Source organism: Crocodylus siamensis, chromosome 4 (genome assembly GCF_052110815.1).
Source record: "Crocodylus siamensis isolate JL-2025a chromosome 4, ASM5211081v1, whole genome shotgun sequence".
Lineage (NCBI taxonomy): Eukaryota > Metazoa > Chordata > Crocodylia > Crocodylidae > Crocodylus > Crocodylus siamensis.
The window spans coordinates 155843635-155861676 of record NC_143398.1 but is presented as its reverse complement, the minus strand read 5'-3'; the positions used below and the strand labels follow the sequence as shown (position 1 = coordinate 155861676).

The following is an 18042-nucleotide window of genomic DNA, read 5'->3' as shown; positions in this document are numbered from 1 at the left end:
CTAATCCAATTCCAATAAACCAGTACAAGCTGCATGTGCAGACAAGGGCTGAGGGATCTGCTCTTGGAAGCCAGAGCTTGTACCTTCTCTGTGATATCATGACCCACCAGAATCCAAAGCCATGTTTACGCTGTTTCCACGGAAGAGCTGAGAAGTGAAGTCAGACATGCCACACTTATTTTCCTGGCAGAATTGAAAGCAAGCCCCTTCACATCAGAACTCCAGCTAGGAGTCCTTCCAAAGTGCTGCTGCCACCAAGCTCCGACATGCCCTTGTCACACAAAGAGCTACACAGAAGAGGAAAGCCAATGTACAGGCTGGGGAACAGAGGTGCAGAGAAGGAAGCTGACTCACCTGAGGTCACCTGGCAGGCCAAGGCAAAATTAGGAAGATTCCCCTTCCAGTGCTCCACTCTCTAAGTACCACTCTGAGAAGCAGTTCCTCTCTACCAAGCCTTTCAATAGAAATTCCAGCAGGAGGGTTACAGAGACAGCTAGGAGTGGCAGTTCCTGAGGATATGACCTACTGGGGATCTAAGCTGGCAGCATCTGTATGGAGCTGTCAGTACACGTACCTGGCACGCTTCACCAGTTCCCCCATACCCATCCCTTCTGCAATGAAAGGAAGACCTTGGTGCATGCCTAGCCTAGGTGTGCCAGGCTTCAATCCCTCCACTCTCTCTATTCTTGTGGTTCCCCATGCCTTTCATTTTACACACACCCCGTCCGTAGCCCCACAAAGTCCTGGGACTTTCTAATCAAGCTCCTCTTGCTCCTGGCCAAACTTTCCATCTACCAGACCAGGAAGGTGCTGGCTTGACAGAACTTGAGCAACCATGCGACTGTCTTCCTCTCCCTTGTCTGCACACATCTCTGAGTACAGTTTCACTGGGTGGGTTCCACGGGCACCTTAAATACAGCTGAGAGGCAGTGGATGCACTCTAGCTGCTGTCCCCTACCCTCCCACCACCTTAGTTATTAAGCTATAACCCGCACTCCAGTTCCTGTCTTCTCATGATCTGTCCCATGGAATTTGTTGTACATTTAGTGGCTTTCCTCTAGCCCCTGAAGGGGGCTTCTGGTTCCTGCTGGCCCTAGGCCCACTGCCAATGTATAGCAAACAGGCCTCAGCATGCCCCTACAGCAGGAGTCTTATCTCAGAGCCTTCTATCTCAGCTGGGCTGACACAGCATACATACAGCCTGACCCTAGATCACAACAAGCATGCATCTCAAGATCCTGGACATGAGAGTGCTGCCCTCAACACTGAAATCACCTGAACCAGCACAGAGGTCCTGGGCTCAGCTCAGAGGCTGGCCATATGAATAGACTATAGGCAGCCACTCACTGGTCAGGTCAGGTCATCTTCTGTCCTCACCCCCCGACAAAAGGCTGAAGCAAAAACATCCTGCACTGAGACCTATGGCTCACTCCAACTCTTGTTTGGTGGGTGAGGGGAGAGGGCCAATGAACATGCTGCTCTGAACACTTGTAGCTCCTGAACGGTGAGGTTTTGGGCTCTACATCTTCCAGACCCATTCTGAGGGAAATTCCAGTGTCTGGGGGGAAAGCAGGGAAGGCCAGAGAACTGGCACAGAATTCTCCATAAAACGAAAATGCAAAAAACTTCTCAGAAGCACCACTTAAACTTGTACCTCACTAGGAAATACCAATTCTAGAGATCGAGAAGTGATACAAAGATATTAAAGTCGCTGGACAGCAAAAAGGGGAAATGTTTTATTTCAATTATTTGTCCAGAAAAATTTAATCAGAATTGACACATTCCCATGAAATGTTCCAAATCCCATGACTTGTGTTTTTGCACACAGCACAGTTCTACCAAAAGCACTTCAGGCAGGTCTAGATTTTATATTATATGGCACTGGCCTTCCCTGCCTTGAAATACTGACATAGAAAAAGTCTGTCATTAGGTTCAGCCAAGCCACTGCACAGAACATGCTGAGAGCTTCTGATCCAGAACTGTAAGCACTGCCCAAGCCTGATAGCCCGGCCAGCTGTCCAGTCTCTATAGCCAAGCAAAGCATAAGAGAACGGCATGACAAGATGCTTTTTGATTCCCTAGACCAAGTAACTAGGGACTTCCTTACAGCTGGGTGAACTGACAGCAGCCTTGTCATGAGTTCAGAGCAGGCTCAAACCCTTGGAGCTGCCCTGCCATCATGGGTGAGGGGCTGTAATAGCAAGCAAAGTGCCCAATGCCCTAGCCCCAGAGCATCCTATCCTTTCTGATCTCCAGAGCAGGTGCGATTAGGGAGGTGAGAAGGGTCCTCAAGGTAGAAGAGGCTTTCTATAAGGAAATAATCTTACTGCAGCCTGCAGTCAGTGCCAGGAACAGGGCCTTTCATCCAGGACCAGGGAGGCTCTGCATGTGTCAGAGGACACTCACAGTGCAAATGCACAGCCTAATGCAGTTAGACCAAGAGGAGTTGGAGGCTGTGGGGGTGGGGGATTGTCTAATGTGAGCAGAAACTACATCTGTTTTCATGCAAGCAGCATTTCAAAGCTGCATCAAGCACAGGGCGAGCTATCCTGCACATCAATCCAACCTCATCTTCTTGCACAGAGTCTAGCGTCATGCTCAATTAAACCCTTTACCCAGGTGAGGTCAGAAACTATCTTTTGCGGGAGGCCAGTGCCAATATAGACTAACCCTTTGTATGAAAGGCAGCAGCAGCCTCCAGGCAGTGAGCACCAGGCTGACGGCTCCAGACAGATGAGCGATGAGTCAACCCCCAGTCAGAGCTGCTCTCCACGTTGCAGGCCACTAACCCTACTCTGCCAGTGAAAGCCCCAGACCACCATGTGCTCTACCTACGCGTGCATGTACCTACACATACTTTAGTCTGGCACAGGTTAAGCTCTCGAGAGGCTAATTAATCCCTTCATTGCAATGGAACAATTCATAAGCAGCTCTCAGTGCTGCCCCTGCACTACAGCAGTTCTTCAAAGGTTCTGGCAGGTGCTTTTTACTCCATGGGCTGCTGGCAAGCGTGGTAACATGGGAGCTCTGAAATCACCCTCCTCCTTCAATGTAAGGTCAGGGACTCTGCAGAATCACTCTCAGAGAGCACGATGCCTCTCTCTGTCTCTCTCTCTCGTTTGTTTTAGACCATCTTGCCCACTCCCAGCTTTTCATACTCAAAACAGTGGCAGTGCAAAAACCCTCCTAAACAAAGCTTCATGCCACCAGAGCAGAACAACCACACTAGGCCCACTGGGCTGTATTAGGTGATCTCCACTCTCTAAACCAGTGGTCTCCCAAAGTGGGGTGTGCAAGACGATCCACTGGGGTATGGGAAGAAAATATTAGAACTTTTATTTATATTTAAATAAAAATACATATATTGGGGGTGCGTGCTCAAAAATTTTTTACTGATAGGGGTGCACGATCAAAAAAGTTTGGAGACCACTGCTGTAATCAACTTTGTCTCTTTTAAGTAAGTATGCCCATTCCTCACTTAATCAGATCCAAATGGGTCATGAAGGACAGGCTGGGGGTCCGGGAAATTTTACTGTGATCTACAGCAAAGATAATCTCACATCACATCTCCTTACACACTCTTCTTCAGGTTCAAGCGGTCTGCATCAGCTCAGAAATGCTATTACTGACACACGCTTGTATAGTAAATGTAAAGGGGTTAAGGAAATAGCTCTCTACAAATAAAAGATTTCCAAGCAGAAATTGCTGAGGAACCCCACCAGGGAAACCCCTGCCCCGGGACCTGCCACAGAGACTCATCTGCAGCCACATAAATGAGGTGGCTGGGCAAAAAAGAGAGCAACAACCTGAAAGCCAAAGGCCAAGTCTGCACAGACATCTCTCCTGTGGGTCATGTTCCTATAGCTACCCACTGGGCTGGAGAAAGTCACTGGGAAACAAGAACGGGTGCTAAACTGGCAGAGCTCCCTGCACAGCAGGAAGATGAAGATCTCCCAGGACCCACCTTCCAGCACCCAGACAAAGGTAACGGCAACATGCTGACAGCTGAGGGCTAAGCCAAGGTCCTGACCCTACCCCAGCCCAAATGGAGTCAGAAGAGCTTGAGGACGGGTGGGGGAGAAAAGCAGGTGAATCTTGAACCAGGGGATGAGAAGGAAGGAAGCCTGACTCAAACTGATTGGGGAAGCAAAGGAGAATTAAAGGAGCCTTGGACTGGCGGGCAATTGACAGAGCGGCCAAGCTGAGCCAGGCACCACACACAGAGGCTGAAGTGATGGTAAGCGGAAAGGCAGAGGCATGTCAGGAACCTCCTACAACTCACAGGAAAGGACAGCTGGGCAAGAGACACAACGAACTAGAGATTAAAAAGAAAAGAAAAGAAGTCAGAAAAGAAAATCAGAAACATGTTTCAGAACTAATGCAGCACATGCATGAAGCAGAAAAGGCGAGAGTGACGAATAGGCATACCGGGCAGACCAGCACATGGCACATGGAGAGGAGCTGGGGGGGTGGGGGGAAGAGGGCACGCTCTCACTTGCTCGCTTCACGTTCTAGACACCACAGATAGAGAGATCTGGCAGGGAACACTATGGGAGTCCAAGACTTGCAAAAAGGGTGTCTGATCCATGCACATGACACTTTAAAGGAGCAGGGGACACTTGAGCACAGTCCTTTCTGACAATCCCAAGCCCTCCTACCATTTAACCTCCCAGATGCTGCTCCCTGGTACTCTGGGATTCATGTAAAACAGAAACTGGGGCTGTGAATTTAACACATGAAAAACCTGGGAACCTCACCGCACAACAGCCCCTGAAGTCAGCAGTGCCATTTGCCATGGGAGAGCATGCTGCACTGTGGTGTTCTCACCCTGGTCTGAAACATTTATACAAGGCCTAAGTGACTGACAGGTTTATAAAGAGAGATAAGGGGGCATGCCAGACAATGGCAGCCCATGGCTGCCCAGCCCTCGCTGCCTGAAAAAAAGTCACAGCTGGCATTGAACAGCATCAACAAACAGGAAGGAGACTCGGGAACATTTCACATTACATTTTTGCCTTGTGCAAGGGACTATAATAGATGATTGGCCATAAATATCTCTCTCCCCTCCCCCCCCCAACTTAAACTTTTCAGAGAGCCTTTATGCAAGGGAAACAGAAAGCCAGACAAGAAAGTGAATCTGCCGTGCAGCCTTCCATAGCGATAATGGAGCCCAGAAACCTTTCATTCTGCTTCAGACAAAACGTCAGCTACTTTCCTAACTCCGTCCCCAGAGAAATGAGTGCTACGAAGGAGTACATGCCCATCACAACAGGAAGGAGTGAAGGTATAACGAAAGGAGGGATTGCAAAACTTACCAATGACTGCTGAAAGACAGAACAAGTCGTGACCATGTTATGGCTCAGCTATAACATTCCAGTGCAAGAGGCCGCTAGCACCGCGATGGAAAATCTAACTACTTTTAAAAGGAAGAAGATCAATGGGGGACTTTGCAGAACAGGAGAGTTTGCAAGGGGGAAACTGCTCACCAGGGAGCACGTTGTTTTGCAGCAGCCAAGGTTCCCGTCCCCTCTCTGGTGCAGCTAGATGGGTGGATTCTGCTTTATCAGCAACTCAGCTCACCCCTATCATCCAGGAAGCGGTGTTCACATATGTGCCTCCCCCCACCCCCTTGACGTTTCCCAACACTGCACGGACCAGTGAGCAGTTAAAGGCAACGCGTCTTCTATCAACCAGCAGATGTTACAGGGCTAGAACTATGGCTACACCTGGCACAGGAATTTCAGGCCGGGGAGCAAAGACGGGATCCCTATACCAAAGAGCTGTTCCAGGGTAAACCCCTCCACTGTACTACAGGGCCAAAAATGTGGAGGGGGGGGAAGGGGGGGCATAAATCTACCGCCATAGGAGGGGACAGGTAAGTTACAGAAATCTTCTAACTGTGGAGCTGCTTTTCCTTCTCTTGCCCCTGAGGAGCCCAAGAGCCTGGTTCTGCTTGGTAAGCAACAAGCAGGGAGGGCCAGGACTGCACTGGTCCTTTGGGGTCCATAAGGCAACTGGCTCCCTGCATAAAGGGGCTAAGGTGAACAGGAGCCTGGTCACAGGGAGCCCCCCTGGTCCAAGGCAACTGACATAGATAATTCCATTGCTAGCAAACAGGGAACACCGACAAGTGCAAGGGGCTACACCTGGGGAGGAACAACCGGCACCATACCTACAGGCTGGGGAACTCCCTTCTTGTCAGTACAGAAGCAGAAAAGGATCTTAGAGTCATCACTGATGCCAAGATGAACATGGGCCGGCAGTGTGAGGATGCAGTCAGGAAGGCCAACCGCACCTTGTCATGCAACCACAGATGCATCTCGAGCAGGTCCAAGGAGGTGATCCTCCCCCTCTATGCAGCACTGGTCAGGCCGCAGCTGGAGTACTGCATCCAGTTCTGGGCGCCGCAATTCAGGAGGGATGTGGACAACATGGAGAGGGTCCAGAGGAGGGCCACTCGCATGATCAGGGGGCAGCAGAGCAGGCCCTATGAGGAGAGGCTACGGGACATGAACCTGTTCAGCCTCCACAAGAGAAGGCTGAGGGGGGATCTGGTGGCCTGTTACAAACTAGTCAGGGGGGATCAGCAGGCCTTGGGGGAATCCCTGTTCCCCTGAGCACTACCAGGAGTAACCAGGAATAAAGGTCACAAGCTGGCAGAGGGTAGATTTAGGCTTGATATCAGGAAGCGCTACTTCCCTGTCAGGGCGGCTAGGACCTGGAACCAACTTCCAAGAGAAGTGGTGCTGGCTCCTACCCTGGGGGTCTTTAAGAGGAGCCTGGATGAACACCTTGCTGGGGTCGTTTGACTCCAGTACTCTTTCCTGCCACGGCAGGCGGTTGGACTAGATGCTCTGCTCAGGTCCCTTCTGACCCTAGAAACTATGAAACTAGGGAGGAGAGACCCTGGTTCACATCAAGCCAACATCAGCTGTTTGTGTCAAGCTAAGTACACAGAGCAGTCCTAGATCTATCCCCTTCTGGCAAAGGCCCTCTCTTCCTCTTCCCAAGCTGTTTTTCACAGGATCATAGAGAAGCAGGGCTGGACAGGACCACCAGAGATCATCTTAGTCTAACCCCCTGCCTGAGGCAAGAGCATCCTTATCCAAACCATTCTATACAACTCAATAATCTCTTAGTAAAACTATCAGCAACCATGACACATTGCAAGACATAACACCCTAACCTGCCACAGGTAGCACAGGGGTACCATGGCAGCCAATGTCCTCCTTTTATAAAAAGTTGTTAATATACATTCAAGTGATCCCATGTCATGCTTCTCCACTACAGAGGAAGGCAAAAATCCCCACAATCTATACCAGTTTCACCATGGAGTAAAATTTCTTCCTGACTCTGTATGACTATCAGTCTGATCCTGAATGAAGAGGCAAGACCCTCTAGGCAGGAACCTCTGGGTTTTAGACTCAGAGGGAACACAGGCACACCCCAGGCAAAATCCCCTGTCTTTGGTTACAGCCAACACTCAATGCCTCTTGGAAGGCTTAAAAACACCTTGACGCATGTAGCAGAAAGCAGGGGGAGCAACCAGCAAAGCCCGGATGCATGGAAAATATGCACAATTAAAAGACAGGCATAGCTATTGCTAACTCATCCTCAATGAGTGGCTGTCCAAACTCTTCTTGAACACCTCCAGTGATAAAGAGTCCACAATTTCCCTAGGCAGTCTATTCCATTGCTGCCACTACTGTGCATCTCTATAGGAATAATAAACTGAACGACATCAGGTCCTGGCTCCCATGGGCTGTGCCTCTCGGCATACCCAGAAATACTTTCCAGCCGAAGCATTCCACAAACAGGGTAGAAAGCCCAGGTTGCTCCCTGGGGTCTATTCAGTGACTTCCCTCTGTCCAAAGAGCTGACCACAGGTTCAGCCAGCTTCCCAAATCACTGCTGCCCTGAGCAGGGATACCACAAAAGGCAACAACTCCCGAGGGTTGTAGCTTCTTCCACACACAGCTTCAGTGCTCATGGCTTCATAGCACTGCTGGTAAGAAGTATGCTAGGAAGCACTGCTTCAGCTGGGTGAAAATGCTCCCAAGACAGCTGGGACAAGCAGGGTATATGGAGGCAAGGGGTCAAGACTAAGTGGCTCTGATGTTTCTCAGCCTTGCACAGACAGGATCAAGGAGACAGGAACCCAGCCTGGCAACTTCTGCTGACTCTGCCCCACCAGAGGGTTGGGAAGGGGCAGGCTCCTTCTGGGGGCTGTACAGGCAGATAGCAAAAGAAACAAACTAAGAGCCTGAGACTGGGCAGGCTTGAGTCCCCTCTGTAGTTGATGCAGGAGAAACCAAGCTCTCAAGAGGTGGGAAATTCCATCCCAGGCTCTCTCTTTGAGCAGGTGCCTCCCCGTAGCTTCTCAAAGAGCCCACTGAGAAACCAGCTCTCAGAACAGCTCAGCAAGTTCCCCTGGGTGTCTGACTCACATTTCCCATGTCTCAGCGCTGAATGCAAGGGCAAGCTGGCATCTGCCATCCGAGCCATGTACAGGTGACACATGGCGCTTCCCCCAGCACCTTTTGATCTGGACATCACACTGCACGCTTGAATCCCACAGCCCATGGTTTTGCCCTCAGGTACAGCAAAGCCTATGGCTCTCAGGGTCCCAGACATAACTAGCAGGAGGCATTAAAATCAAACCAAGCAAAGATGCAAGAGGCAAGAGCAGATGGGACAGGGCTTATGTAGAACTCTGTATGTAAATAAGAAAGGGAGTTTTTACGGAGTTTTACACAAGCCCTTGTTCCATCTGCTATTTAGCTCTCCTATGTCTGCTTCTCTCCCTAAGGAAGGGTACAGTGGTACCTGAAAGCTTGTGTGTCCCTTCCAATTACACAGTGGGTCCAATAAAAGATATCATCCACAAAAATTCTTGCCTCTTGCATTTTCTCTGGACCACCATCAGTGCAAAAATGACCCTTCTGGCCATGCACCCACAAACATAAAGGGAATGAAATCAACTGGACCCTGAAAGAGTTATTCTAAATGCTTAAAGCATTTAGCAGAGAACTACACCATTTCTAGGGGTCTGTCTTACTAGGGCTACATAGTTACATAGCATAGAAAGAATGCAAGGGAACATCCTACAGCAGTGGTACCCAGCCTTCTGGCCCCGCAGAATAGATGAGTAGATCAGTCTGGGGGCCTGACTCCACACTGACACAAGCTGGCATGCAGAGCCACGCTCGCTCTCTGGCCCATGAAACTCCCCTTGGATCTGGAAATTTGGCAGTAGGGGAGGGTCAATTAACGCTACCACTGCTTCCCCACTGCCAAAGTTCCAGATCCCTGAAGAGCTCCACGGGTGAGATGACATGGTTCTGCAGGCCACAGTGTAAGCTCCTCTGACACCCCCCACACACACCCTCAGAGGAACTTGGCTGCCTGCTGAAGTCTGCAGGACTCCACCTCCCACAACTCGTGTGAGGCCCTTTAAAGCGCAAGTCACATTTACAGTAATTCCTGCTCAACTAAAAAGCCATTTCCGAGTCAAGCATTCTTCTTTACTGTACTCAGCAGAGTCACCACTTGCTCCCCTCCCACCCATGCAGCAAGTGAAGGGAGCAGGGATTTTTCATAAGCAGAATGCTCAGGTTTTGCTGTGAGAGCAAGCAAGCTGGGAAATCCCTCACAGCTTCTCAGGCGTCTATGTTTTCCCCTGCTGTCAGCAGGGAGCTCCATCCACACACTCTAGTTAAATGGACACCAGAAGCTCTGAACATCTCTATCCACACATCAGCTGGGCAAGGCACCCTGACACTATCAGTATCTGGTCTTGGGTGCCACATTATTCCTGCTGATTTGTGCTTGTCTTTGGGATCGCTGTTTGCATTGCAAGGTGAACAACTCTGCTACTGCCCTTCAGAATAACAATGCTGGTGTCTTCCTCTGATCGCAGGTGGCAATGCTGGCCCTGAAGGGAAGGGCTGGGAAGCTAAAGGTGCAGAGACCTCCAATTCCACAGCAGCCTGGATCTCAGATGCCACAGTCAGTGTTAGGAAGCCAAACCCAAAGAGGAGGTACACAAAGGAGTTTAAAGTGCCAAGCATAAAATAGCTCTGAGAAGGCAACTTTACGCACCCTCTCTCTCACCAGCATGCCAGGAATTAACCTTCTAGCTGATGAAAGAAGTTGAAAGCAATCATGCCAGGGTCCTCAGGCCCAACTTCAGGCTTTAATCATGAGAAGTGCCCCAGTAACAAACAGGCTGCAACAGCTCCAGCCTCAAGCAGACACATCCCCACATGCCCTCAGACCAGCTCCACTCGCTCATGGGTAACGTTGCTAAGCACCATTCAAAACAATGTGAAATGCATGTGCCATTTGGACAACGCATGTGAAAATATGGAAGTTGGAGGACTCTGCTTCCACTCCATACAGCCCCAGAAAGAGAAATGAACACCCTCCACGCCGCTCACAACAGGACACTGCTATTCAGAGCAACCCTCAGGCCTGGCCTGGCAAGAGACTCCTGCCAGGAATGACTTTAAAGACATGCCTAGCCAAGAGAGGTCAAATCCAGTTGAGCAGCTCCTGTCCAGCTGAGCAGCATAAAGTGCTCCTGGAAATTTAGGGCATGCTGAAGATGGAGGCCTTCCTTCCCAACCTGGAGTTCACTGATCACACAGCAGGCCCTGCTCCCCCACCTCACTGTGTACACCTCAGCCCAGCAATTAGGCTGAGGAGATGGCTCCAAGTGGCCCCAAGTTCACAATGAAGAGGCGCAATCAGGTGCTCTGTTTCAGGAACATCTGAAAGCAGCACTAGAGGGGGGCACTTAGGTTCACTCATATCCCTCTACTCTGATCTTTAGTGCTCCCCAGCCAAAACAACTGGGAAAGGATGATTTTATTGGCAGCAGACCTGGGGTCAGGAGGGAAGTTGCAAAGTTGCTTGGGATGCACCTACACTATACAATGCTAGGGAGAAGCAGCATCTGCTAGCCTGAGCCAAGTACTCTGATGATGCAGTACCATGGCTTCTGGTACCCAGACTAGTGTATGCATGGCTAACACTGCCCTGTGCTGCATGGACAAACCTGGTGGCTCTTATTAGTCTTCGAAGGTTAAAAAAAAAGAAAATTGAGAAGTCCCAACACAAATTCTGTCCCATCAGCTCAGCTTTCCTTGAAGATTTTTTAAAAACAAGCTGACTCTTCTGTAGCCAAGCTGCCTACTCCTTCCCCTAACTCCTTCACCTCAGCTGGGAAACATCTGACCAAACTGTCTCCCTTTACCTTGTTCTCTATCGGGGTGGACAAAATGGTGGATCCAGCTGGTGGCCAGACTCCATTTCCCAGCAGCCCTTGCCCACGTCATTGCAGCCAGTTCCCACAGAGACACCAGTATTGGCAGGGCCACAACAGCGTGGGGCCAGAGTTTCCATGGAGATCGGCCCAAGCAGCACTGGCAGGGCACAGGGCTGGATGGGAAGCTGTTCTGGGCCGGGCCAGGGCTGGGGCTGCAATTTTGCAGCAGTGACAGTGTGGCCCAGAACCGAGACAGACAGTGGGGCAGAGCCGCGATCCACTGCCCGCACGCCCCACTGGGGCAGAGCCGCGATCCACTGCCCGCACAACCCTGCCCAGGGCACATGGGCAGTGGATTACAGCTTTGCCCCAGCTCTGGACCATGCTGTCACTGCCAAAAGATCCCAGCCCCAGAGCAGCTCCCCACCCAGTCATGGCACCCTGCCAGCACTGCTTGAGCCAGCCTCCAGGGAAACCCTGGCCCCGCACTGTCACAGCCTCGCCGCTCCATGGAAAGCACCCGCAGAGATACAGGCTGGGGCTCCTAGAAAAGAGAGTCCCCCACAGGCCTGATCCAGCCTGCAGGCCAGACTTCACCCACCCCTGCTCTATATTCTGTAACTCTCACACACCAATAGGAGGCTGTGGAGCCTGGAGTTAAGGGCTGCAGGCGTAACTCTGAAGCACTCTGTCCTGCTGGAGTTTTCCTCTTCTAAGAGGAGGGATGATTACACATTCATTTTTACCAAAGCCCTTTTCAAATACATTCTCCCAAATCTAAACTTAACTCGAGCCATCTGATCCACAAGTGTTCCCAAGCCCTTCAACCTGGTTGCTTGTGTGTCTCTACCTATGCAGCCCCATAAGAAGGGGTTAACTTTCCTGCACACCTACGGTATGTACATTTACGTTCCACCCTTGCCCTGTTGCCTACAGTGAATCTGGTTGCTCTGCATATAAACTCTATGCAAGTTGTCTACTGTCAATGCCTTCTGCTTGATTTCTTCCATTAAACCACCACTTCCTTGAAGTTCAGTTCATCCTAAAAAGTTTGGAAAGTATCTAGTGTACAGCAGAAGCTACAGCAAATAAACTTAATTTGGTGCACTTCAGCTCTGCTTCAGTGTTTCGACTCAGAAAGTGTTTTGACCAATGTTTTGACTCAGAAAGGATTCATGCAGCACACGCAGGGGTCTGTCCTTACTAGCAGGTAGAGACACAGACACCCCAAAAGGATGGCATTCCAGCGCAGCACTACCTGACAGCCCTTGAGCAGAGCCTGCTGTTTGCCCCTGTGAATGAAACAAGATCCTGTTTATTCCCACACACTGTAAATAAACAGCAGCAGTCACTGGCACCCTGCCAGGGATCTGAGTCTTGAAAGGAGCCAGCTCAGCGCAGTGCAAAGACCCTGCCCCAGAGAGCCCAATGCACTGCCAGCCATGAGACAAAGGGAGACCCCAGTTTTATAAAAGGGCTAGAATATGGCTACAGCCTGCACAACCCTGAGAGCTACCAAGCTATAGGTCAAAGAACAGGCAGCCACTGTTTCTAAAGACTAGAAACAGGCAACCCACCCCGCTGCTAATATAGGGTGGATTTGAAATACACAACAAGAGACCTGGACATAAAACCCTCTAGTCAAGAGGTCCCAAATTCCTACCGCCATTCAGCAAGCCATTCTGTGAGATCCTGCACAGAGCACCAACTCTCTCTGAGCCTCGGCTTCCCCCTCAGTAATAAAGGGATAGTCACATGCCCAATTCCTGAGGAAGGGAAGCAAGGGAGCCTTGTGATGCTGAGATGCTATCTACCTTGGTACTTCTTGCCTCTGACAAACCTGCACCGGGGCTATCCACCCTGCTTTAAACCCATGGTAAACTGCAAGTCTGTTTGCATTGGTGTAGAGCAGATCTGCATCTGAGGAATGCATTAGTCCAGCTGCACAAGGGGATTAAACAAAATGTACATCCACGGGCACAGCATTTGCATAACACTTGGAAGATTCATGGTGCAGCACACCTGTTATTTTAACCCCATTCAATTTCCTTTCCAGAGCCAGAAGCCATTTACAGAACAAACTCTGCTCATCAGTATGCTGTGTTTTTTCCCCCGGTCCCTCTAGCAACCATTACTGAATTTGAAAATAAAGGGGTCCTGTTTATAGCCAAGTAGAGGCCAAAGCAATGGAAGTCCTTCTGCATTGTTTTAAAAAACACTGAAGCTTCCCTTCCTTTAATTTTGCAATTGTCCAATTCAGGTTTCCTTTGCTTTATGCGGGTTCTGTATGTACAAATTTGCTCTTACGCGATGACCCTTTTTATAACAAAAATTTGTCATATGTGAGAGGGAACTTCACTCTTGTGTGACTGGTGTGGTGGAAGCCTGCAGTCAGATGTTTTGTGGTGCATTGTGGGAGTGGCATGCACCAAAATATAGTCTCCTCTACAGATCTCCGCTCCTTGATCCTTGTCTGTGACACGTGTTTCTGTAGTTGCCATCCCCATTATGATAGTGCCCTGTGCTTGTGTGTACTGTCTGCTGTTGGTGAGTACCAAAATTGCCTTGTAAAAGAGGTAAAAATGGGCCTGGGGGTCAGTACAGTTGAAGTCCTGGAACGTATCCCTATTTGTTACATTGTAGAGTGGGTTTCCTTTATGCAAATTCGAGTTATATGCCATTTTCCAGGAACACATGTACAGCATAAATCAAGAGAAACCTGCATCTCTCCAGCCAACTCATAGGATGACACGCAAGGTGAGGGAATTTTAAACACCTACATAGGAAAAGAGCTAACAAGATGCTAACATCAAAGGGCAGTAAGTCCAAACTATTCCACTGTGCCACTCAGTGGAGGCAGTTTCACCATGCCTGCTTTCTCCTGGCATACCATACCAAATGCAAACTCTACAGCAGACCACAGCAATTCAGAAAACTCACACCTTCATCTTCAGGCTGGCCTCCAGGACAGGGAACCTGCCAACCCCATGATCTCAGCTAACCAATCTATCGGCTCCTTTGTCAATGCAAACCAGCCCTGCTGAAGTCAGCAGGGAGAAGGGGAAATGAGCATTCTGACAGTCCACACCAACACAGCTCCACTCCCAGCTTCCTACAGAGCAAACACAGGGTAAAATTAACCCTGCTGTGCCAATAGCTAGATGGGCCCTGTCTTCCGCCTCTTGTAGAACAGATTTGGGACAAGTCACAGAGGTCAATTTCTCTATTGCATCCTGTTGGAGAACTGAATTTCAAAGCTACTCTCCCTGCTATTCCCACACAGACAGGCTGCTGGCAATGAAGCCACTGGTACTGACACTGCAAAAACTAACCAAGGCATGTGCCAAGGTTTTTTGTTTTTTTTAAAGCTGAGTTTAGCCACAGGCAGTTACGCAACAACCAAAATATTTACAAAAAATTAACTCTCTGGGTCATCTTTTGTTTGAGCGTGCGCACGTTTTTAACACTTCCTCCCCACCCTGTCCTGGTTGATAGTTAGCAGGTGTGTGAAGAAGTCCCATCTTCAAAGGGCAAATGCAAAACACAGCTACAAACTGAGGTGCTGCTGCTTTCACTTAGGCTTCTGGGCAGCACAATGTGCAGACAGAGCATATCAGAAGTGCATCGCTAGGCCTCAGTCCAGAAGCTAGATACAGTAGATGGGCCCTTGTACATGCACACTGCCCTGTTATAGGGTGGGAGGCTTTGGGTCACCTCTGCTTGAATACTAAAAGGCACGACAAACCCCACATCCCATACTGTATAGTTCTCTTCCATGGCTGGCATGTCTCTTCTGCCCAAGGCCTCACCCAGCCCCACTGTCCAAAAGCGTGCATCTACCTTTGTGAAGCCTGCAACAAAGCAGGTATGAAGAGAACTGGAGTATTTTTGCCACCCTGTCCCAACATTTTGCATCCTGCCAGTACAAGAATTATCACTGGGGGCCTATTTAAAATCATGACTTTTGTGGCAAACACAAAAACCAGCAATTGCTGCAAAAAATGGTGCTGGCCATCATGTCCCACAGAATTTACCTACCCCCCCCCCCCAAATGTTTATCAGGGTACAACGATTTAGATTTCAGTTTAATACTTCAATTTATAATAATACGGTAATTTATAGTATACTTCCATGGAATCTGTTATTTAATTATGTGGTTCTTGCCTCTCAGCCAATCGTGAGCAAAGGATGAGGCACCAGGACCCCTCTGCCAATCAGCAGCAAGGGGCAGAGCCTCTGCAAAATTAGCTCTGCATGCCGCAAAAAAACCCTTGTCTTACTACAATTTATGCAGGTCCCTAATTATCATTGTTAATTATGCCAATTATGGCAGGAACTAGAGACTTTGACCAGGTCAGGGCCTTCACTGGCTTGGCACTGCACTGGGATAACATGTATATCTTTGTGCTTGGTCCAGTTTGCAGACACCATACTGAAATAGCTACACGAACAAAGGGGATGTTTTCCCCCCCAATATAATTGTATCGGTGCAATCCCTTGTGTGGATTCAGGTTGCTGGTTGTCTCATAACAGTATATTTTTTTCCGCTATTGCTACAGAACAAGGTCCCAGCTCCTGGTCATCCCAGCGGCATGAAAATCTTGTTTGGCATTCGGGTTACCACATAGAGCTAGAGGTTGATACAGACACATACAGGGACATTTGGCCGTAGGAAAGTGTATTCCCCTACCTAAATAGGAAAAAGCTATGTAGGTAGCAGTACAATATCCCAGTATTAACTGTGTCCACACAAGGGGGTTTATAGGCTATACCCCCACCAAAGCACTCAGTGTTGCACTGCACTGTTTTGCAAGTAGACAAGGGTGCGTTCCAGCACCCTCACCACGACCCAGAGAGCTGCAACAAAAACTGCAAACCAAGAGGGAGGTTTCCCCAAAAATTATCCAATTAGACATGGCTGATGAAAGGCCCTCTCTCTGCGCCATGTGGCCCTGCATTTTATCTGAATCAACCACTACCCCAGAGGGCAAGTGGATTTTCATGCAGCACACAAGAGCAAGGACTTGGGACCAACTTCTGAAGCTATTTCGAAGGGTAAAATAAAAGATATGCCCTAGGCAGCGAGGATGCCATGACCAACCACAGGCCGGTGCCAGTGAAAGGCAGGGACAACTGGAGCGCGGAAAAAGGCCAGGCTTTCGCCCCTTGCTCCAGCTGGGCTATTATTTTTCACCATTCAAAATGAACAACTGGGGAGAAGGAGGAGGGGAACACCGTGGAGTTGCATGATCCAAACACAGGAGTTCAGTGCAGGGAGAGAAATGCTTCCTTCCACTTGCTGTGTTTACAACTGAGGCACAAAAGTGGGAAAGTGAAACCAACCTGCCTGTTCGAGTAGCTGGTGATGTGGGCAGCAACAAACCAGAACACAGAGCAAGGGGATGCAGGGATCCTGCCTTCCCTCGGGCCAGCGCTTGCCAGACTCCCTGACAGAGGCCTGCATAGCCTATAGACCTGCTGGGGTGACGGAGGCTGCCGTCTGTCTGCGTCTGCCAGTCAGGCTCTGTCTGTCCATCACTCAGTGGCTGTTTGTCTGCTGGGACCTGCTGGCCAGAACGCGTCTTCATCTTTGCCAGTCAGTGTGCCTGTATCTGTTCCTATCAGTCAGTCCCTCTCTGTTGCTCTGTATGCCAGGTCAGCATCCATCTGCCTGTCTGTAGCTCTGGCTGCCAGGACGTCCCTGCTAGTGTCCATCTGTCTGACCCTGGCTTTGGATGCTGGGAAGTCTCTACCAGAGTTCACGTGTCACTGTCCACCAAGGAGACCCTGCCTGCGTCTACCTGTGTCCGCTGCTCTGTCTGCTGGGCGGTTTCAGACATCGTCCCAATAACTGGAGATTTCTGTGCATCCATTGCCCAGTCTGCCCAGCAATCTCAATCTGTGTCTGCCTGTCTGTCCATCTCCCGGTGTGCCAGGCAGTCTCAGCTGGTGCCTGTCTGTCCATTTCTTTGCCCACCCAACAGTCTTGCCTGGTGTCTACCCGTCTCCTGGTGAGCCAGGCAATCCTGGCCGGGGCCGGTCCATCTCCAGGTGGGCCAGACAGTCAGTCCTGCCCAGCGTCTGTTTGCCCGTCCGTCTCCTAGCATGCCAGGCCGTCTCCACTGGGGTTGGCCCGTCCATTGCTCTGTCCACCCAGCCGTCTCGCACAGTGTCTGTCCCTCTGGTCGTCTACCGGTACGCCGGGAAGGACCAGCTAGTGTCTACCTGCCCCGCTCCCGGCGTGGTGGGCAATCTCCACCCCTGTCAGTCTGCCTCTCCATTGCCCTGTCCCCCGGTCCATCTCCCAGCATGTCTCGCCCACTACTCTGTCCCCCTGACAGTCCCGGCCTAAGCCTGCCTGTCCGGCCGGTCGGCTCCCCATGCGCCAGGCAGTCCCGGCCTGCGCCCGTTGCCCCCAGCCCCACTCCTACCTCTGGCCGCGCCCGGCAGCTCCGCCCGCTGCCGCTGCCGCTGCCGCTGCCGCTGCCTCTCCCGCCGCCGCCGCACTGGTCTCCGACTGCCCGGGCCCGGCCCCGCCCGCCCCGCCTCGCCTCGCCCCGCCCCGGACCCGCCCACCGGCCCCAGCGCGCCTGCGTCGCCCCTGCCCTTCGGCCTGCGCGGCCGCGCTCGCAGCTCCTGGCGGGGCGCACTCAGCCCCCCCCGGCAAAAAAAGTGGGGAGAAGTAAGAGCGGGCGGACACGCAGGGACAGAGACACAACTGGCCGCGGCCCGACTGCACGCTGTGGGTGTGGGTCCACAGGCAGGGCCAGACA

At 50.7% G+C, this 18042-nt stretch overlaps 1 protein-coding gene across 8 annotated transcripts in view; it reads right to left on the bottom strand.

The window, feature by feature from the left end:
• LOC149866862 (signal transducer and activator of transcription 5B) overlaps window positions 1–17812 on the bottom strand; it is a 46547-nt gene extending 28735 nt beyond the window's left edge. For 4 of the 8 annotated variants that reach the window (XM_090044360.1, XM_090044364.1, XM_090044363.1 and 1 more), the window contains exon 1: window positions 17701–17812. The gene's annotated coding sequence lies outside the window, so the exon portion shown is untranslated. The other 4 variants (XM_090044367.1, XM_090044362.1, XM_090044366.1 and 1 more) reach the window with 2 other exon arrangements.
• Window positions 17813–18042: the final 230 nt, after the last annotated feature.